The sequence below is a fragment of the Meles meles genome, chromosome 10 (genome assembly GCF_922984935.1).
Source record: "Meles meles chromosome 10, mMelMel3.1 paternal haplotype, whole genome shotgun sequence".
NCBI classification, from domain to species: Eukaryota; Metazoa; Chordata; class Mammalia; order Carnivora; family Mustelidae; genus Meles; species Meles meles.
This window is the reverse complement of record NC_060075.1, coordinates 41,079,798-41,102,573: the sequence shown is the minus strand read 5'-3', so window position 1 is coordinate 41,102,573 and position 22,776 is coordinate 41,079,798. Positions and strand designations below refer to the sequence as shown.

General features: G+C 37.7%; 1 protein-coding gene and 1 pseudogene across 2 annotated transcripts in view; one reads left to right on the top strand and one right to left on the bottom strand.

The window, feature by feature from the left end:
• Window positions 1–846: 846 nt before the first annotated feature.
• LOC123951509 lies at window positions 847–20,785 on the bottom strand (annotated as a pseudogene).
• GPR141 (G protein-coupled receptor 141) overlaps window positions 6,022–22,776 on the top strand; it is a 38,545-nt gene continuing 21,790 nt past the window's right edge. Inside the window, exons 1-2 of one of the 2 annotated variants that reach the window (XM_046019988.1) lie at window positions 6,022–6,133; window positions 12,132–12,172. The gene's annotated coding sequence lies outside the window, so the exon portion shown is untranslated. The remainder of the gene's footprint in view (window positions 6,134–12,131; window positions 12,173–22,776) is intronic. The other variant, XM_046019986.1, reaches the window with a different exon arrangement.

Genomic DNA, 22,776 nt, shown 5'->3' with positions numbered 1-22,776 from the left:
CAAAAAATAACTTGGAAAATTTTTCCTTGTTTTCTTAGCTCTAGAATATATTAAACATAAGGTTGATTTTATTTCTAAATGTTTGGAGGAATTGAGTAATAAAACTGACAGGCATGGGAATTTCTCTTAAAGGGTTTTACAGATTCAGTTTATTTGCTAGATATTGATTAAACTATTTGCATTTTGTATTTCTCCTTGTGCTATTTTGGCAATTTTGGTAAATTATGGCTTTTTAAATCATTTCAACATTTTATTGAAATTACAACCCCCAAAACTGTTATGATATCCTTTTGTTTCCATTTTCTTTCTTTTTTTTTTTAAGATTATTTATTTATTATTTGTCAGAGAGAGAGAAAGAGCAAATGAGCACAAGCAGGGAGAGCAGCAGGCAGAGGGAGAAGCTGGCTCGCTGCTGAGCTGGGAGCCTGTTGTGGGACTCAATCCCAGGACCCTGGGATCATGACCTGAGCCAAAGGCAGCTGCTTGACCAACTGAGCCATCCAGGTGTCCCTGTTTTCATTTTCTTAACTATGGGAACTACAGTTAAGCCCCTTCTTTATAAAAATCATTCTTGATATTGGTATTTTATGCATTTTCTTTTTTATTGATCTCTCTTCCCAGGGATTTACGAAATTTATTAGTCTTTTAAAATCCATTTTTAGATTTATTTTCTCTAGCACACATTTGTTTTATGTTTTATTGAGATCTGCTTTTATTTTTATTATTTGTTTCTTTTTGCTATCCCTCAGCTTAATTTTTTTAACTAGTGGAAATGGATACTTGGATGATTTATTTTCAGCTTTTTTTTGGGGGGGTATGAATACAGAGGGGGCAATGCTGGGGTTTTCATGAATGCAGAGCCTGCCATTTGTCCATGGAGCCACAATTCCGGATGTATTTGACCCCACAGCCATTTGGGATAAGACGCTTTTTAGCCACCATGTCTTCAAATTCATCTGCACTAAACTTAGTAAAGCCCCAGTTCTTGGAAATGTGAATCTTCTGTTAGCTGGGGAACTTGAACTTGACCCTGCATAGAGCTCCTTGTCACATGCTCCTTGTTTTGCACCTTGGTACAGATGGACATGATGACTTGGCCAATGTGGATCCTAGTCACTGTGCCCTGGGGCTTTCCAAAGGCCTTTACACACTTTTTAGAGCCTGTGAGCTCCAGCGCAGGACAACATCTTGTGGGTAATGATGCTGTGGAAAGGGTGGAACTGCAACTCTGATGGGAAAACCATCTTTGCAGCAGTTTTTCACCACGGACATTTGGCACAAATACATGCAGCCTCCAGGGCTTCAGAGAGCGGCTCACATTCATCCGACACCACAGAGCCATATAGTGAGAGCTCATCGACTTTTGCCTTCTTCTGCCCCAGGTCAAAATGCAGATCTTGATGTCAGAGACATTTCTGAAGAAGCGAGGCTTCTAGAAGAATTACATGTTTTACAGCACCAGTAACATCCAGCGAGGTGTTAACCCATGGTGAAACCAGGATCTTCAGTGGTGAAGTGAAGGAGAAGAGGTTACTTTCAGCTTTTTACTCCTAAAAAAAGCATTCAAGTACGGCTTCAGCTGTGTTCTGAAAGTTTCGTTAAGTTGAATTTTCATTATAATTCAAAGAAAAATATTTCCTGATTTCCATTTGTATTCATTTTTTAAATGTTTGAATTATTATTAAGATTGTATTTATTTATTTGAGAGCAAGAGAGCACAAGCCAGGGGTGGGGGACAGGGGGAGGGAGAAGCAGACTTTCCCTACTTGGGGCTCGATCCCAGAACCCTGAGGTCATGACCTGAGCTGAAGTCAGATGCTTAACTGACTGAGTCACCCAGGCATCCCTAGTGTTTGAATTATTTAGAAGTATATTAAGAGTTTTTCAAATATAAAGTTTTTTTATTATTATCTTGTTTCATTATTGATTTCTAGCCTAACTGTACTGTTGGCAGAAATGTACATTGTATAATTTCACTTTCTTGATGTTTTTTAAGATTTCTTTTAGAGTCATCATTTGGTTAATTGACTTAGCATTTGATGTGCATTTTGCATTTTCTGAGTATAAATTATGTAAATCAGGTAAAGTTTATTGATTCCATTGTTCAAATCTACTATAACCAGGTTGAATTTTTGTCTGCCTCGTATATTAGATACTAAGAGACATCTGTTAAAATTTTACAATGATAATGGATTTGTCCATTTTCCTTTTAGTTGCATCATTATTTTGCTTTATATAGTTGGAAACTCATTATTAACTGCAACAAATTTACAACTCTAATGTTTTGGAAAGATTAACTCTTTTATCATAATAAAATGTCCTTTGTTCATTGCCAACAAAGTGTCTTGCCTTACAGTCTATTTTATCTGATAAATATATAAAATACAGCTAAACTGGCCTCAAATTCTTTTTTCATTCATTTATTTCAGGGTTTTTGTGTTGTTGTATTTTAGGTGTGTCTCTTAATCAACATTGAGTCACATGTATTTTTTTTTTCATCTAGTATAAAAAACTTTGTTTTTGACTACTCACACATTCATATATTATTATATTGGGGGGATGCTATAATTCTTTTATTTCCTCTTTAAATACTGCTTCTCGAAATAAGTCAATCAGTGAAACACAATTATCATATGACCTCACTCACACGTGGAATTTAAGAAACAAAACAGAAGATCATAGAGGATGGAAGGGAAAAATAAAACAAGATGAAATCAGAGATGGAGACAAACTACAAGAGACTCTTAATTGTGGGAAACAAATTGAAGGTTGCTGGAGGGGACTGGGGTGGAAGAATGAGGTAATTGGATGACAGACATTAAGGAGGGCACGTGATGTGACACCAATGGGTGTTACATAAGACTGATGAATCAATGACCTCCAACTCTGAAAGCAATAATACATTAGATGTTAATTAATTGAATTTAGATTTAAAAAAAAAAAAGAACAAACTGATGGTTACCAGAAGGGAAGTGGGTGAAAGTATAGGGATTAAAGAGTACACTTACAATGATGAACACTGAGTGATGTATAGAAAAATAACTAAGTAAGTAAGTAAATAAATAAATATTGTTTCTGCCTAGTTCTTTCTCTTCTCTCTTTCTAGGACATCAATTCTGAACATGTTAGAACTTTTCCCTGTGTCTTCCTTGTGATTTCATGGAACTTTTATCCTTTCTTCTCTCCTTTATTCTTCAATCTAATATTTTTTTCTGACTTATTCTAGTTCCATCTTCTGTGTCTCATTGTCTGTTAGCCCCTATCAATAATTTAATTTCATTATTTTATTTTTGTTTCAGAACTTCCATTTGCATTTTTAAAATATAGATTCCAGAATAAAATAAAAAATTCTCTATATTTCACCTTATTTCTTCAAACTATTAATCACAGTTACTTTAAAGTCCCTCAATTTGGATCTCCTTATACATTTGTTGCTATTCTATATTTATTTTCATGATCTTGGTTATTAGGTCTTATCTTTTTTTTTTTTTAAGATTTTATGTATTTATTTGTCAGAGAGAGTGAGAGAACAAGCACAAGCAGGGAGAGCAGCAGGCAGAGGGAGAAGCTCAGCAGGGAGCCTGATGAAGGACTCAATCCCAGGACCCTGGGTCATAACCTAAGCTGAAGGCAAACACTTAACAGACTGAGCCACCCAGGTGCCCCTAGGTCTTATCTTCTGACATGCCTATAAATAGTAACTGAAACTTCAGAAACTCCCTTCCATTTGTTATAAATAGTAACTGAAACTTGAGGAACTCCCTTCCATTTGTTAGGTGGGATACTGCCTGATTTGTGGGTCTCTTAAATCCAACTATACCTTCAAAATAAAAATATATATATTTACTGGAACTTGAACATTATGTATAAAATTTTTCAGGGCCAATTTACTGATCTAGATAGTTTTATCATTCTCCACAGATTACTTTTGCTTGGGGTACGAGGGAGACTGTTACGATGATGGTGATTCTCCTAATCTATTCAGTGATTATCTTTTTACCCAAGTAATTTAGTTGCTTAGAAACTGGGCTTTAACCTTGTCATGGCACAGCATTTCTAGTTCATGTCTTCTCCAAAGGTGTAGTCCTACAAATGTTCCTGTCAAAAGCCTAACTATAAGGGCACCACTTTCTCGGTGGTCCCTGAACTTTAATTTTGTCCAGAAACCAGTTCACTGCTGCACCTGGGTGGCTCAGTCAGTTAAGCGTCTGTCTTTGGCTCAGGCTATGACCTCATGATCCTGGGATCGAGCCCCGAGTTGGGCTCCCTGCTCAGCAGGAAGTCTGCTTCTCCCTTTCCCCCAGACTCTCTCTCTCTCTCACTGTCTCTCAAGCAAATAGATAAAATCTTAAAAAAAAAAAAAAAGAGAAAAAAAAAGAATCAGGTTCATCATTTGTACTTCCCTTCCCCTGGGGATTTTGTTTTCTTTCAGGTTCTCACAGCCTAGCCAGCTTTCTATAGCCTTCAAACCAACAGATTTTATATTCTATCCAATTTTCTTCATTGTTCTCAGGCGGGTTTGTCTGGAAGTCTTCTCTACCATTACTAAAAACTAAAATTCCTCCAGCATGAGTTATTTTGAAACATGTAACATTTTTACTCCTATAACACAAGGAATGCACACCTGCTGAAACTGAAGACTTTCCAGACAAAGAGGCCTTCCCTTGAAACTAAGAAACAAAAGTCAGGTGCACTAATAACATTATGCTCAAAATGAGAAATGTGAACACTAGGAAACAGGAATTGCAGAATGTTTGCCTAGAATATTCTTCAGCATCAGAGACCAGAAATCATCACAAATTACCACAATTCTCATTCTAACTCTCTAACTTTTAAAGTAGAGAGAACCAGGGACGATGTGTTTGATGTCTGCGTATTTTTTTTTAAATGCAGAAATGTCAAATTAGAGCTAAAAATTGGAGTACATTTAAAATGTTGATTTTTAAAATTAGCATTTTAAACCCACAGATTTCTATACATTACCATATGATTGACAAAGTAATTATAATACTTATAGAATACTATAGTGTTATATAATATGATAGATAAATTACAGAAGTTTGAGGAACTTTTTCTTTTGTTCTTTTTAAGATTTATTTATATGTTTTAAAGAGAGTGAGCAAGTGGGGGGAGGGGCCCAAGGAGAGAGAATCTCAAGCCAACTCCTTGCTGAACCCAGAGCCTGACACAGGGCTTGATCTTATGACCCTGAGATCCTGACCTGAGCCAAAATCAAGAGTCAACTCAGGGCCATCCAGGGGCCCCAAGGAACTTATTTTTTTCTTTCAATACTTCCCATTTATCTCTGTGACTGTGTGCATAACTTCTTCTGGAGATAATGTTAAGAGTCTAAAAAGTGAGGCTGCAGATAGCCATACTAATCTCACAGTCAATATTATATATCAATGACGGAGCTAATCACCAAAATTTATTATCAGAATAGTAGTTCTAGGTCCCTAAGGGGCTATAGAACAACTCCATAAATGTTCTAAAGGAAATATTATATATGTATAATCTTTCATCCCAAACACAACACACAGTTTATCTCTCCTTTTCTGTTGTGTTTTTATTTATCTGACAGAGAGGGAACACAAGCAGGGGAGTGGGAGAGGGAAAAGCAGGCTTTCTGCCCAGCAGGGAGCCTGATGTGGGGCTGGATCCCAGAACCCTGGCTGGGATCATGACCTGAGCCAAAGGCAGAAGCTTAACGACTGACCACCCAGGCACCCCTCTCCTCTTCATTTTTGATAATATCACTTTTTCCCCTATTATCTACAAAATTCAGTTTGAATGAATATTTTTAAAAATGCATTCTTACAGTAGTCATAAAACCCTTGTATTTCTTAACAATTGGCCTTGCTGTCATTTTGCAACCTAGACTTTTTATTTTAAGAGGTTGGCTTTTCAGTGCTAGTGTGTTTGACATAGTTTTGAGGTTTTGTGGTTGCTGTTGACACTCTGCGGAACTTAGAACACTTTGGTTTCCTTTCGCTTTAGCGAACTGGTCAGGCCTTTTAAGTGCATGCAGATCTTGGGAGTGCCCAAGCAGGCTTACTGTTAGAAAAAAAATCCTATATGGAATTCAGACAGGTGGCCCATCTCTGCACCTCCCTGAGACATCTAGCTTTTCCAGGTAAGTGCAGAAGACCTGGGGTGGGGGGCTCAGGAATGAAGGTTACACATAAAGAGAGTATGCAACTTGAGAAAAAAAAGAGAGAGAGAGAGCATGCAAAACTTGCCAATGAAGCTCTAATTCAGAATTTTTCAGTTTTGCTGTAAAAATCAAGTTTATTTACTCTGACCACAATTCCTCCTTTATAGGAAAAACTGTCTAGTTCTTTCTGTGTAGTATGTACTGTTCTGAAGTTGACACCTAGTTTTTCTAAGTGGTTAAATATGAACAGAAGTGGTTTCAGAATCTGACAAAAGAAAAAGGGAGTCTGGCTTAAACCACCATAGAGGTCTTCAGGGCGTCTCATATTGCATTAACACATTATTGAAATGTTTCGTGTTCTTTTTTTTTTTTTTCATTATGAAAATCTTTAAACTCTATTATTGTAATATTCTCACATATGATTTAAAACTCTTCTGGCAGCCCTAATCCATAGAAGGAAACAATCAATAGTAATCAGGTACTTTGAAATTTCTAAAAGAAGTACATTCAAAATAACATGTAATAATGGTTATTGCTATTCTTTTTATTCTATTTATGTAGTAGTACATGACAGGAGAAATATGAAAATAACTTCAAAATCACACAATTAAAAGAATAACATCTGTTCAAATAATTTTACATTAAGCTCTGTTTATACCTTTATTCCTTTTTACAAGAAGTATTACACTTCAAATATGTGAAATAGAATATAAGCTTAAAACAGTAAGTAATGTACAGCTTGAGTTTGAGAGCTTAATATTGCTTCTTTAATAAATTTATAATATAATTTTGGATGGGTCACTTAGTTCCTGGATTTTAACTGCCTGCATAAATGGATAATTATTTATCTAAGGAATTTTATTAAGGACCAAAATTACAACTCCTTGTTTTCAATTTAATCAGGCTTAAATCAATCAATTAGTCAATATTTTAGCTGATCAAAAGGGGTAATGAGAAGACCAATAGCTGAGGAATCAGATAGTATGAATCCTAGTCTTTATTTTCTAGTGATTTGATGAGTGATTTAGAAAACGCTTTTTAACCATTCTAGGCCAGGGGTTGGCAAATTTTTTTCTATAAAGGACTTGGTAGTAAATAGTTAGGGTCACACAGGCCAAAAGCAAAATTGAAGATAATATGAAGGTAATATGAAATCATTTAAAAATGTAAAAGCCATTCTTAGCTCACAGGCAGAACAAAAATGAGAGATGAGTTATATTTGGCCTCAGGGTCATAATTTTCCAGCCCCTGTTCTAGGCAATGATCTTCATCAATTATAAAATGGAAGATGTAGGAATTCATGGATGATACACAGGGTGATTCACCAATCCCCTAAAATTGTATACAAAAATGTGAATGTATGTAAATATGTTATTTCTTTTTTTTTAAAATATGTTATTTCTTAATGGGAAAAAAGGTCCACATATTTCATCAGATTTTAAAAGGGCCCAAAACCCATTTAAGGTCAAGGAGTATAGGGCTAGCTGATTCCTAAAGATGTTTCCCAAATCTAAAATTTAATGAAATTTTTATTGGGTGTCTACTCTGTCTAAGCCACTGTGCTAACACAAAGGTAGATGTTAACACATTATGACCAAAGTAATATGCCAAAAATATATTAGATTGTAATATGTAGAAATTGGTGATACCTTTCAAAGTAATAACTTTGAGAAAAATTCTATAATTAGTCAGAAATTTCTGAGATATTACTTAGCAAAATGGCTTCAAATCTAGTACGAAATATGTCAAAATATTAATCAAATATTCATACTGTCTCATCTTGTTTTTGATGACAGTGGTATCAGTCATGACAATCATAATCAAATGTAACCCAAGCAGAATCTCTTTCCTAAAAATATGATTTCCTTAAGAGCAGGAGCTATGCTTTCTCATCTTCGTATTTGGATACAATGTTTGTCACATACTAAGTATGTGACTTAGTATGTGACTAAGTAAGTGTTCAACATCTCTGGAATGGATATATGAATGAATGAATGAGTGAGTGAATGAATGAATGAAAAGATGAAGACACCATCATGCAGAGTATGTGCCATATATACTGAAGGCTTAGAACTCAAAATGCTCTAAGAATAGTTGCCAAGGCCAAAAATTGCTTCTCTTTTCAACTTTGGACATAACTGTGATTTCAAAATGCTTGGTCAACTAAAGATTGCAGTTCCTGGGGATTAAGCCATCTTTTTAAAAAAGATTGTTGAATATAATGCACATGTTACAGATGTTCTAGTAACCTAGTCTATGGGATGGGGTGATAGGAGAATGATGTTTTGCTTAAGGAACAGCAGCATGCTCAGCATCTGAGCCCTTTCTGCTGAGACCAGGTAAGAGGTTGTACCAGCTGGAGAATTACACATAAATGGTAGGCTCCCTTGGGCAATCCAAAAGTCAAATCTAATAGAATTTAGGGTATCATGATGCTCCCTAATAAAGAAGTTCAGCCTGATTCCCATTGCCTGGCCAGTTGATGGTGGCAAATTCTGAGCACCACTCACTGATGATTCCCCACAGCTACATGGGGTAGAGAATGACCTGTGATCCAAATGTACCTCTCTTCTCTACCCAGGAATAATTTCATTTTCTGAAAGAGAAATTCAGGCTACAATAGCTGGTTTGTAATTCATTCACTTCTTTAGGGAAATTTAAATCTTAAGACTTAAAAAATTTAAGAAGTGTTAAGGAAAAGCCTGCACAATCCTGTATGTTTCTAGAGTTATGCCTGAAATGTCCTTATTCAAAAAAGTGCAACCCACCTCCATCCCTGCCTTTACTCCCCCCCTGCCCAAAAGCTGTTAGGACTAGAATAAACATCTTAGGCTTCAGAGGCCATACAATTTCTGTCACAACTACTCAGCTCCACAGGTGTCATGCCAAAGCAGCCACAGATAGTACATAAACAAATATCTGTGATTAGTTAAAAATGTTATTTACAAAAACAAGTGCCTGGCCCACAGGCTGTAGGGCTGGCCTGTGAACTATATTGAAGGCTTTATGACCACTGAAAAAATTAGTGTTTTAGAGGTAAGTGAGAGCCTCAAAATTTGCTAGAGGATCTCACAGAACTCAAAGAAATACTTCCTTAAGGTTTACCAGTTTATGAAAGGGTATGATAAAGGAGCAAATGAACAGCCAGATGAAGAGATACATAAGGCAAGTTCTGAGTGGGGGCCCAGAGCACAGGAGCTCTTGTCCCTGTTGAGTTAGAGTACATGTCCTCTCCTCTGCCAGAAGGGATATGTTCACCAACCTGAAAGCTATCCAAAGCCCCTGCTCCCCTACTCTTGGAGTATTATGGAGACTTCCTCATCTGGCATGATCAGTTATTAACTCCATTTCCAGCCCCTCCCCCTTCTCTGGAGGATGGGGGATGGGACTGAAAATTCCAAGTTTCTAACTGGAATTTGGTCTTTTTGGTGACCAGCCCCCATCCAGAAGCTATCTTGGGAGCCCACCCAGAATCACCACCATGAAACAAAAGATGCTCCTAGTGCTCTTATCACTTAGAGATTTGCAAGGGGTTAAAAGTCTGGTGTTAGGGACTGGGGTGGGGGGGGGCGGGCAGAGACAATATATGGATTTCTTATGATTTCACACCTGTACAACAGCATTCGTGTAATTTATTACACACTGTCTAAGATTATTTTAATGCAGGTCTTATCTTTCCCCTAGGTTGTAATCTCCATGTAAAGAGTGACCTATATCTAGCACAGACTTTATCTATGCAGGTGCCTAATTTAGAGAAGTTTAGATGGGATTTGGACAGGATATATAAGAATTAAAATAATTTGGCAGTTTCTCTCTTCATATACCATTTTACATACAATATATCCTAAAAACATCTCTACCTAGAGCAAAATTATTAAATTAGCTTGTTTCAGATCTCTTCTCATGAGACAAATACCATGTAAAACTTTTTAGGTTCGGACACCTGGATGACTCAGTTGGTTAAGTGTCTGCCTTTGGCTCAGGTCATGATTCCAGGGTCTGGGGATCAAGTCCCATGTTGGGCTCCCTGCTCCACAGGGAGTCTGCTTCTCCCTCTGCCTCTTACCCCCTTCATTTTCTCAATCTCTCTTGCTCTTGTGCTCTCTCTCAAATAAATAAAATCTCAAAAAAAATTTTTTTTAGGTTCTCTTAATTGTTTTCAGGAAAAAAAAATTTAATTTTAAGTAGGTATTGTTATACCTACTTCATTCTTTATTATATTATAGGTAGAGAGACATGTAGAAATACTCAAAAGATGTTTATGACCTCTTCTGTCTAGGAGACATTAATAATTTATCCATGTAAAACAAATGCAAAGTTCATGTCATTATGAGACTCTATATTTGTCCAACTTTTTAATGGCTTATAAGCAGAAGTAGGTATAATAATCTTTATTTTACTATTAATTTTTTTCAGAAAATTTAATTAAAAGAATTTGAAAGTTTAGTGCCAAATTATCTTCACAGAAAAAGATCTGAAACAGGCCAATACTAAGATGTTGCTCTTGGCAGAAATTTACAGAAAAAAAATGGTTAGATAATTTTTATTAGATTGAATAAAAGAAAAAGAATGTCGAATAAAAAATCATTAGCCAAATGAAGTATAGGTAGCTAGTTTTCTGTACCAGGTCTTAATACCATTAAGACTTATTAGAAAAAAGTCTTTTATCAAGAATACTAATCGCCTCCCAGAAGAGCAGACTGAGTGGATTACACAAAAAGCTCCATTCCAGGCTAGGATTAGATCATTCCTCCTTTACACTGCTAATGACAGAATCAAAGATTAAGGTCACCTGGATAGTGCTGTTGGTCAGGAAAGTGAATTTTGTCTTCAGGTTCCAAGTTTTCCCTAGCAGCCTCCATACTCGGGCATGCATTGAATCCTGTGGACTCTGAGTGCTGGGGTAATTTAATGAGTAAGGTCAGTGAAGACGGAGAGGTCAGGAGGTTGGGACTCTCAACTGAGACTTGGTGTTGTGAAATTTGGAGGACTAATAAGGATTGTGATAGTCAGTTACATTAAGGCAGTGATTCTCAAAGAGGGTCTGTAACAGAATTACCTGATCAACTTGTTAAGACCACCAATTTCAACGTCTCCCCATAAATTCTGATCCATTAGTCTGAGAGGGTGCAGCAGTGTTTGAATGAGTTCCCTTAGTGGTTAGGTGCTGTTTTTTTCTCATCCCATGTTTCTAACTTTCTATTTTTTAAAAAGATTTATTTATTTATGTGAGAGAGAGAGCGCATGCATGCGCACAAGTTGGGGGAGGGGCAGAAGGAGAGAATGTCAAGCAGACTCCCTGCTGAGCATGGAGCCCAGCAGGTCTCGATCTCACAGCCCATGAGATTATGACCTGAGCCAATATCATGAGTGAGACACTTAACCCATGGAAACATCCAGGCGCCCCCTAACCTTCTATTTCAAGTGTGAATAGCATGGGCACAACTAACAGCTGCTCCAAGAGCTTGTGCCTCCAAGGAGGAGGAATAGAGAAATTTCTAAAATATTCAGAGAGACAATCTCTGCATCCTGGCCCAGGTGCCCGGCACTCTTAGATACATACAAGAGAGGCTATTGCAGGGGGAGTCATAGCTTTATTCCTTTTAGCTAGGCTTTCCATAAGAAGTCATGAGCCTCTCAGCCTTTCTATGCTTCTGCATGACAAACATATCTGCCATGCCCCACTCCTTGGTCTACTCCAAGTAGTCTCATCTCATCTTTTGAGTCGGTAAAAGAGATCACATCTAACTCAAATGAAAATCGTAAGGATCAGAAGTATTAACAAATGAAAAATATCCAGGACACAGTATTACTCAATAATTATCACCCTTCTTCCCTCTTCCTGCCACTGTAGCATTTATAGTTCTTATCATAAAACAAACTATTCCCATCTCACTGTCCCATCTGTCAATGACATCCAGTCAAAGACCACCGGAACACCTGTAGCTGAATGACTCTGGTTTATTACTCATTGCAGGGAAGGAGAACACACACCATGGGGATCCATGGGGTAACTCGGTAAGATGGTATTAGAAACAATCAATTAATAGGTTTTGGATTTTGGTAGAGTGATTTGGTGGTGGTCGGAGGGGCGGTGTCTAGGAAAGTAGAGGTTTGTTCCATACTGGATGTTGTCAGAAAGCAGAGGCAATTTCATATTTTAGTGAAGAAATAGCAGTCATTAATTTTAACTGAGAAAAAGGGATGTTTGGTACTTCATGTGTGGCCCAGTGACCTTGTTTTTGTCTGTCCTTAGACAAAATCACAAAGGGGCCTTTTATTGTCTCGATTTATCAGGGTGACCATACCTGACTGCCCCCCTTTACTCTTTCTCACTTCTGAAATGAAAGAGTATGGGGGAAAAACCAATACTTATTTTAGTATTTGTTTAGATAAAGAGATTGAACAACTATAGCACTTACTATGTCCAACATCACGCTAAGCTTTAACCCTCTCAGTCTCACAGTATGTTATATAGATAAATATGTATATCATATAATATCTACATAAGGTGGGGCTAGAAGCCAGATCTAACTGACTTCTAACACAAAAGCTTCCAGTCTGGTATGCTGTTGCCATGTTGACACCACTGGAACCTATGAATGAATTTTTACCCATCACTCTAAATAAAATTGCTTTTGGGGTGCCTGGCTGGGTCAGTGGGTGGAGTGTGTGACTCTTGATCCTGGGGTTGTGGGTTTGAGCCCCATCCTGGGTGGAGATATTGCTTAAAAAAATTAAATATAAATAAATAAATAAATAAACAGACAGGTAAATTGCTTTCAACTCTACTTACAACAGAAAAAAATCCTTTGATCTATAATCAGAGACTGGCAAAAAAAATTTTTGTAAAAATACCAAAAACCGAATATTTTTGGTTTTCAGGTTATATAGTCCCTTCCATGATCACGCGGCTGTCCTTGTCGTGGGAAAGAAGCCTTAGATCACGTATGAACAAATGCACGTAGCCATGTTCTAATAAAACTTTACTTACAAAATCAGCTGGGAGGTAGGATTTGGCTGTTCATCTGTAGCTTGTAAACCCTTGATCTAGGTTATAAGCAGCCAGAAATCCCAAATCAACTTGGATTTTTAAAAAATATATTTTATGGCTTAACTAATTAAGGATGTATAAATTGTAGGGGGTGCCTGAGTGGCTCACTTGGTTAAGTAACCCATTTGAGATTTGGGCTCAGGTCATGGTCTCATGAGTCATGGGATGGAGCCACACTGTGGGGCTCTGCACTCGGTGGGGCGTCTGCTTGAGATTCTCTCCCTTTCCCTATGTCCCTTTCCCTACTCGTGCATGTGTGCAGGTTTCTCTCTCTCTCTGTGTCACATAAATCTTTAAAAATACATGTAAATTGTTAATTAAAAAACTATAAATACATATAATAGTTAAATATACATAAATACAAATTTGTGGGGTTTTTTAAATAAAACTGCCAAACATAGTCTATTTTATTTTATTTCATTTTTTTAAATGAACAACATAAATTTATTTCTCACAGTTCTGGAGCCTAGAAAAACTGCCAAAAATACTTTAAATAAACTACCAACTTCTGAGCATGACAGAATCAGGGTAGTGCCTCAGGTCATTTGCTTCTGTGATCCTTTATAGTGGGAACTAGATCTCAAGAGGCCAAGGCGCCTACCTCACAATTATTCTGGGCTTCTATTCCTTGTTCCTTACTGGAAAACTCTTGTTAGCTAAACTGAAGCTGAGAGGTTGAGTACTTATCCTCGGTTATCCAGACTATGGTAGAGCTGGTGTTAAGCTTTACATTTGTTTCATTATACCCTATGCCTCAATTGTTTTTTTCTTTTGCCAGGAGGGGCCCTATGTCTCAGTTTTAATAAACTATTGAATTGGTGGCCTGAGAGCATAAAAAAAAACTTTGGGTTACCCTCTGAATCTTCAAAGAAAGAGCATATGATCAGAATAAACTTAGGTCAAGGGGCTTTTTGTTACAGTTTGACTTTTTGAAAAGTGAGGGCTTGGGAGTAAATGTGGAAACTGGAATTCAGTACCAAATCACCGGAAGAGCATTGTGTTATCCAGCCTCAGCACCCAATTCCCTTTTATAGTTTCCTCTTTTAGCAATGTGTAACATCATGTGCCAGCTGCAAGCAAAGCTCACCTATCACCACGGAATCAGACTGTGGCCATCTGTGACTGAGGTTCGAAGGATGGCCTGGGCATATTGCAGGAGATGTTCTACTCTGAACCTCTCCAACTACGGGCTATGCCGCTGCTCTTGGTTAAAAGGAATTTTCAACTAGAATCTCCCATTCCCCAAATGCGCAGAAATAATACGAGTGTGTATGGGTAACTGGCACATGAGTATTTGCATGATTTTGTATTTAAAACTGAATATCACACAATGATATATTTCATGCAAATTAATACATGATATGTATATATTAAGTTATACCCATTTCCTACATATTTCTATGGATATAGCCCACCAGGTTAATAGTCTTTCATTTAGAAGAATCCAGGCTATGTTCTTCCTCACCCACAAGCTCAGTTTAAAACTCCCCTTAAATAACAATTAAGAAAATAGTAGTCCATAAATATTTTTTCATACATTTAAGTGGGTTGTCACAGGAGGCCAGAAGAGGAGTCTTGTTTCGTGACACAAGGGGGACTTTGTTAAGCACTATTATATCTCAGCACACCTCTGTCCCTTCCTTTCATTTCACCTCTGCCTAGAGTTGCCAGATTTAGAAAACAAAAACAGAGGGCTTCCAATTAAACTTGAATTTTGGACAAGTGGTAAATACTTTTTTTAAGTATAAGTATGTCCCAAATATTGCATGGGATACTTGTACAAAAATAATTATTTGTTGTTTATCAGGATTTCAAATCAACTGGGTATCTTCCCATTTTATCTGTCAACTCTACACATGAATATTTTATGGCTCAGTTTTCACATGGTGACTTTTCTGGTTTGATAGAATTGAATTCAATTTCCTAGTCACACACGATGAGCCCTGCTAGGCGACCTACTTGACCTGGAGGTAATAATTCTTACTGTAGAGAGCTGTCAAAGGACTACAAGGAGGGAATGCAAATAAATCCCCTGGATTACGGCAAGGAACAGGCAGCTGCTCAACAAACATTGGCCAAATGTTTTTTTTTTTCCTTTTCTTCATTTAAATTCTCTCCCTCCCTCTCCATTTCTTCTCAAAGAAATAAATAAAATCTTTTTTTTTAAGATTTTATTTATTTATTTGACAGACAGAGATCACAGGTAGACAGAGAGGCAGGCAGAGAGATAGGAGGAAGCAGGCTCCCCAGGGAGCAGAGAGCCCGATGCAGGGCTCCATCCCAGGATCCCGGGATTATGACCTGAGCCGAAGGCAGAGGCTTTAACCCCCTGAGCCACCCAGGAGCCCCAAGAAATAAATAAAATCTTAAAAAAAGAAAAAGAAAAGAAAAGGGAGGCCCCTGGGTGTCTCAGTCAGTTAAGCAGCTGCCTTCAGCCCAGGTCATGATCTTAGGGTTCTGGGATGGAGTCCCATGTCAGGTCCCCCGCTCTGCAAGAAGTCTGCCTGTCCCTCTCTCCATGACTCATGTTATTCTCTCTCTCTTCTCTCAAATAAATCAGTAAGAACTTTAAAAAAATTCTTTCAATTCTTCCCCTAACTTCCCTGAGAAGAGTTAGATGCTGCTCCCTTTTCTCTCACAACAGACTATACCTATTTCTCTTCTTGTTGTTCCTTTTTTTTTAAAAAGTAGGCTCCACACCTAGTGAGGCTTGAACTTACCACCCCAAGATCAAGACCTGACCTGAAATCAAGAGTCAGACACTTAACTGACTGAGCCACCCAGGCACCCCTAAACTGTACCTATTTCTACTATAACATTCATTATATAGAACTTCAGGCCTATTTTGTAATCATGACAGTATAGACTTATCAATTCCTTACTTTCTTTTCTCTTCCACCCCCCCCGCCCCCCCCCCCCCCCCCCCCGCCATTGGTGCTTGCTTGGTGTAGCTTTTGACTACTTCTTTTCTTTCAAACTTTCTAGGTTGTTTTATTTAAGGTGTGTCTTAAATAATGGGATTCTAATGGATTTTTAGACAGAAAGTCTGATAATCTTTTTTAACTATAGAGTTTGGTCCACTTAAATAATTACTGAAATGGGCATATGTTCCTAACCTTCCATTTGTTGCTATTTGTGTAACTTTTGTAGGTTTCATTTTCTCTTTGGAAGGGAAAATTCCCTTGTTCTCTTTTTGTTTTATTCAATTGACCTTGCCTTTTCTTCAATTAATTTTCCTCTTTCCTAGTTTAGAAGAGATATATATATATATATAAAATTATTTATATATAAATGTATATAATTAATTAATTATATATATTTAATTATATATATATTTAATTTTATTTATTTATTTGATAGAGAGTGAGAGCAAGTACAAGTAGGCAGAGCAGTAGGCAGAGGGAGAGGAGAAGCAGGCTCCCGGCTGAGCAGGGAGCCTGATGGCTGGATCCCAGGACTCTGGGATTATAACCTGAGCCAAAAACAGACGCTTAACTGACTAAGCCATCCAGGCACCACTCTCATTCTCTCTCTCTCTATTTTTTAAGATTTTATTTATTTATTTTATAGAGAGTGAGGGAAGATATACATTCTACTTTTATTGTGTTAGTGCTTTCAAAGAAATATGAACTTCCATATTAGTTCAAGAGCCCTAAAGTTAAAGAGTGTCTTACTTTCCTCTCAAACAACATACAGATCCTAGAACAAATTGACAAAAAAATCCCCTCCCAAGTTATATGATATTTTGCCCAGTATTTTAGTTTTGTCTTGTATTTTAACTCAACAAATTTGATATTATTATTGTTGTTTTATACAAACGAGGTTTAGATTTATTCATATATTTACAGTTCCTTTGATTAGCATTTGTTTTCCTTTGTAACTTAGACTGTCCTTGTATAACTTTCCTTCTTCCTTAAATGTGTCTTCTATATGTTCTTTTAGTAAAGATAAGTTGGTGTTACACATTTCAATTTTTATTTGTATAAAAGTCTTCATTTTGCCCACATTCTTGCAAGATAATTTTGCTGGGGGGCGCCTGGGTGGCTCAGTGGGTTAAAGCCTCTGCCTTCGGCTCAGGTCATGATCCAGGGTCCTGGGATCGAGCCCAACATCGGGCTCTCTGTTCCTCAGAGAGCCTGCTTCTTCCTCTCTCTCTGCATGCCTCTCTGTCTACTTGTGATCTCTCTCTGTCAAATAAATAAATAAAATCTTAAAAAAAAAAAAGAGATAATTTTGCTGGGTAAACTTTGCACATCCATAGTTATCTTTACTCAGTGTTTTTAAGATAATGTCTTACTGTATTCCGGCCTCCACTACTGTTGATAAGGAGCCAGTGGTTTGTGTAAAGTATTTTCTTTTTAGGTGATCTGTCTTCTCAAATGGGCTGCCTTTAACACTAGCAGCTCTTTTTCTTTAATATTCTGCTGTTTCACTTTATTGTATCTAAGTATGGGTTTCTTTTTCTTCATCCTGCTTAAGGTCTTTTGAACTTACCAAACCTGATGATTTTCATCAGTTCTGGAAAATTTTCAGCCATTATCTCTCAAAAACTGCTTTTACTTTGCTCTATCTTCTGTTCTAGAACAAATTTAGACTCCACGTCACTTCTTTTTTGTGATTTCAATGTTCTTGATAAGAACATAACAGAGTTGCTGAGTAACAAAACTGAAGCCTGGCTCTCTGGCTTGAATACAATGGCTCTCTTATTAGGTATGTAAATTTGTGCAAGTTACTTAACCTTCCTATGCCTCAATTTCCTCATCTCTAAAACAGAGAAGTAATAGTATCTGCTTTACTATAAGGATTATAAGAGAAATGATATGTAAAGTCTAATAAAGGTATACAGTGTGTTCACTCCTAGTATTTTTCTTTCTGTGTTACACTCTGAGGAGTTTTTTCATATCTATTATACAGCTCACCAATTTTTATTCTCTTTGTCTAATAGGTCCTTTGAGATGCTGGTTCTATGGGGATTTTTTTCATTTTCAAAAGCACAATCTCAGTTATTTTTCAATTGCCTGGTCGTCTTTTATTCATTTACTTTTTAAAATTTCTTTATATTTTTATATTTGCATTGACCGTTGCTTCTGGCAGTTACCTTCTGTAAGACGCCAAGAAACCCTAGGCCACTTTGAAAATTGCTTATACTGGCTTCTCGTTAATGTGTTGGGAAAACATGTTGAGGGAAGGGATAGAGCGAGTTCTCTGACTTGATAAAGTTGACTTGAAATGACTAAGAAATGAGGGTCTGACAGAAAAGAAACCAAAGCCCGAGGTTGGGAATTCAACTTGAGAATGAGACAGTGGTTTTCAATCTTTGGATGCCCATTGGAGATATTTGGAGAGCATTTTAAAAACACGGATGCCGAGGCCCCTCTCCAGAGTGGGATCCATACATCAATGTTTTTCAAAAGCTTTCCAGGCAATTCAATTATGTAGCTGGCATCAGTAAGAGCATCGTGAAACAAAACCTGAAAACCTGAAACCGCTCCAGGTGTTCCAAACAGAGAAGGACTGGAGGCAGAGAATCAGATGCTGCAACACCATTGGGAGGGCGAGAGAAGGAAGATTAGGGGCAGCTGCTGTATTTTTCCCCCCTCAGAATCTTCAGGAAATATAGCATAGGAACAGGCATCTCAGAAAACTGCCATTAAAAAATACAACTGCTTATGCTCCAAGGAAGGTGACTCAGTGGAAGCCTGAGACCCTCCTCCAGAATGGCTTATCTGCTCTCTCCAGAAGCCCCTGGGCCTGCATGCTTTTTACAAAGGAAAGGTCATGGCTTCTCTTTAGTCTCACCTTCCAAAATGTCACAGGGACACCCCTTATTACTAGGAGCAACTAACTCTAAACTCTGGCCAGGAAGTCTAGAGGATATAGAGAAGGGGGGGGGGGGGAATGGTGCAAATTTCTCAACAGATTGAGAATCACTGGACTAGGAAAGGTAAACTTCCAAAACTCAGAGTACAGGGGGACTCAGACCTATCAGTGACTCTGAACATCTAAATGCTTCTTAAAGCATTTGTTCAGATTGAAGAAGGCTCGAGGTTTGACTCTCCCAGTAGAGACAATTTTTCTTGATCCTCCAGATTCCTGTAGGTACCAAGAGAAAGTGGGAATATCTTCATCCTCCTATAGTTAGCCCTAACTTTTCTGGCAGGGCTAAAGAGTTCAAAAATGAAGGACAAAAGAAGAATATAAGTCAATGTATTAAGGGCAACACTTCAAATCTGATATTCAAATGGAAGGTTTAATGATGAGTACCATGAAAATGGTATTATTTTTTAAAAAAAGGAAAATGCTTCTGATACAGAAGCTCATGTTCTTTATTTATTTATTTTTTTAAATTTTTTAAAGATTTTGTTTATTTATTTGACAGAGAGAGCTCACAAGTAGACAGAGAGGCAGGCAGAGAGAGAGAGGAGGGAAGCAGGCTCCCTGCTGAGCAGAGAGCCTGATGTGGGGCTCAATTCCAGGAACCTGGGATCATGACCTGAGCCAAAAGCAGAGGCTTTAACCCACTGAGCCACCCAGGCGCCCCTCTTTATTTTTTTTTTAAAAGATTTTATTTATTTATTTATTTGACAGAGATCGCAAGCAGGCAGAGAGGCAGGCAGAGAGAGAGGGAAGCAGGCTCCTTGCTGAGCAGAGAGCCCGACACAGGGCTCGATCCCAGGACCCCGAGATCATGACCTGAGGCTTTAACCCACTGAGCCACCCAGGTGCCCCTTATTCTTATTTTTTAATAGCAAGTGATGGTTTGGATTGTGTAGGGGTTCTTTTTAAACTTTTCACATGAATCATAGTGATTGACCATAAACTCTTGCAAAGAAACGGGGCATGGATGAAGGAAAATAAGAGATGCTTCTTCTTGTGTTAGTGGCTCTTCTGTTCCTTCTTTCTGAGAGCAACCACCCACCTGGTGTGTTCCTTACTTCTCTCTAACTCCCACGGTCTCTCCCTCTTCCTCTTTCTCCCCATGCTTCCCCAAGCTTCTTCTCTTTTTCTTCCCTTTATCTCCTTCCTGTTAAAGTATCTGGCAGTGGAGCTGGGCAGAACTGTGGTTAGATATGTGTGGGTTTCTCAGGGGTGGGGTAACCTCGGACTCTGTGCCCAGGGCAAAAATACCACCCTAGGGGCAGACAGTGACTCTCTGAACCTCCCAGATCTTCTCCTGTCATATCGAATGTTTACTGCGTGCCAAGATGATCATACTGTGTTTAAAAATAGTCCTTAGAACCATGATTTGCACATATTTAGTAACTTAGTAAACTGTCATTCCTAAATTTTCACAAAAAACTTGCAAAGCAGATAATCTTATCATTCCTATATTACAGATGAGGAAATAAAAGAGAATAAAGTAACTTGCTCAGTTTCAAATAGCTAATATCCAGATCAAGTGGTACGTGTCCCACCAATTCTGAGTTTTCCTGACTATACAAGCTTCCTCCTCCAGTTGTGGCATTATAACTTAAGAAGGACATAACCAGAGTGTCCCAATAGTCTGGCCATATGAGGAAGTAAACCATACCGTCTTTGTTCACCCTCATTCCTGATGAACGTTTAGAGACTGCCATCTCTATACCAAGTCCTTTGATGGGCTTTATATAGATTATCTGCATGCAAGTAAAACAGTACTGCATTATGAAATATGGAACATTATAATAATCCAATTTACAGATGAAGAAAATGCAGTATGGAGATATTAATTAAATAACTTGCCCAAGATGGTCCAGCTAGTAAATGATAAAGGCGGGACTCCAGTACCAAAGCTTATAATTCTACACTGTGCTTGTGACCTTACTCACTTGTCTGAAGTAAGTACAGAAGGGTACAGACAGAAGTTGACAGAAAAGAGCAAAGACAGGAATATCGAGGTAATGAAAAAATATCATTAAGAAAGGGGAAAAAATTGACATTGTAAAGCTCCCAAGAACAGACCTATAACTATGGTGGGTTGTTATAGGGAAGTAAACTTCTGTATAATATAATAAAGAACTTTCCAGCAATTATTTTTATGTAACAGTGTTACAGACTGCCTTGCAAGATAAGAGTATGAACTCTACGGTGATGGAAGTGTCTGGATATGAAAGAAATTTCCTAAAGTGAAAAGAACATTGGAGTGTGTATGACCTCTTAGGTAATATGCAACCTCTAAGAGGTTTTGGATCTGGGAGTTAGCTTATTTAAACCCTCACAGCAGCCCAGCAGGTTCACGGATATAATTTTAGAAGTGGCCATAGTAAAGCATGATGAGGAAAAATGGTTGAATCTGAATCTAGTCTCCGATCCTTTCATAACTTAGAGGCTTATAAAGATTCTTTTTATAGCATATCTCATTTATCATCCAAATGACCTTGAGATAGAGTTCTTCTTAAACAATATTTTTAACTGAGCCAAGGAAAACTACATTAGCTACACAGGCGGTAACACCAATCCGGAGTGTATCTATGGCTGCTGTTTTGTTTCTATCATCAGTCATTAACATCAGGCAATGAAGAAGCACAGGGCAATTTTGCATGGTGAAGAAATATTAACACTAGTGTTTAACAATATTTATGATTATGAAAATAGTATTATTATTACAAAATTTTTTACAAAAACCACTGAAAAACTATACAGAAAGAAATTAAAATCATTTGTAATTCAACCACCCAAACTACTCTTAAATATTTGATATAGTCATTCTCAGTAAATACATATATTCAGATTATGTGGAGAAGAGTATATAAACAGGCTTATCTTCTTTATCACATTTTTAAAATTTTACTTAAGCATCATTTCAGAGGCTTAATACATCATATGCGTGTAGCATAATTAAGCAATTAAACTGTAAGCATAACTTACAGTTAACAGTCTCTGTGCGTCTAGTCTGGCATTTTGCTGATATTGCTGTTAATTCCTAGAAGACGAATTACTGCCTCAAAGAGCATAACTACTATTTGTGACCTAGTCTTCGATTGCCAAATTGACTTCTGGAAATGTGGGGCTGATTTCAACTCTAACGAACAGTGGCACCTCATCTTTGCCATCCTGACTGATGATGGTCACGATATTTTACTCCACTAATTTTATAGACGCAAAAGATCTTTCCATTTTAATTTTCACTTATTTGAAAACCATTGATGGCAGGTCACTTTACCTTGTCAACACAGTTCATTAATGGCACAGATAAAAGAAGCATCTGTAAAGGACAGTCTTAAACTAGGTGTTTCTGCCAATGCCAAGGTAAAGATCAGAAGGCTACAAGTAACTCCCAGTGGGCGTGGTAGATGGCTCAGGGCTAAAGGAGAGGGAGGCCCAGGAATTGAATGTGGGAGAAGGGAGCAGAGCAGCAGGGACTCAAATGTGTCTGTTATTTGTCAACTGGCCTCTCTTTCTTCTACTTGAGATATTTGTTACCGAGTGAACATGTTGAGAGCCTGTTGTGTGCATGAACATTCGCTCAGCACTTGTTGCACAGCAGGGATTCTCTGTTCACAAAGCCCTCTCTGCAGAGGGGAAAACAAGGATGGGTTCCCAGTACAGAAAGTGAGAGCACTTGGTGATCTGGAGGGACCCCCACTGG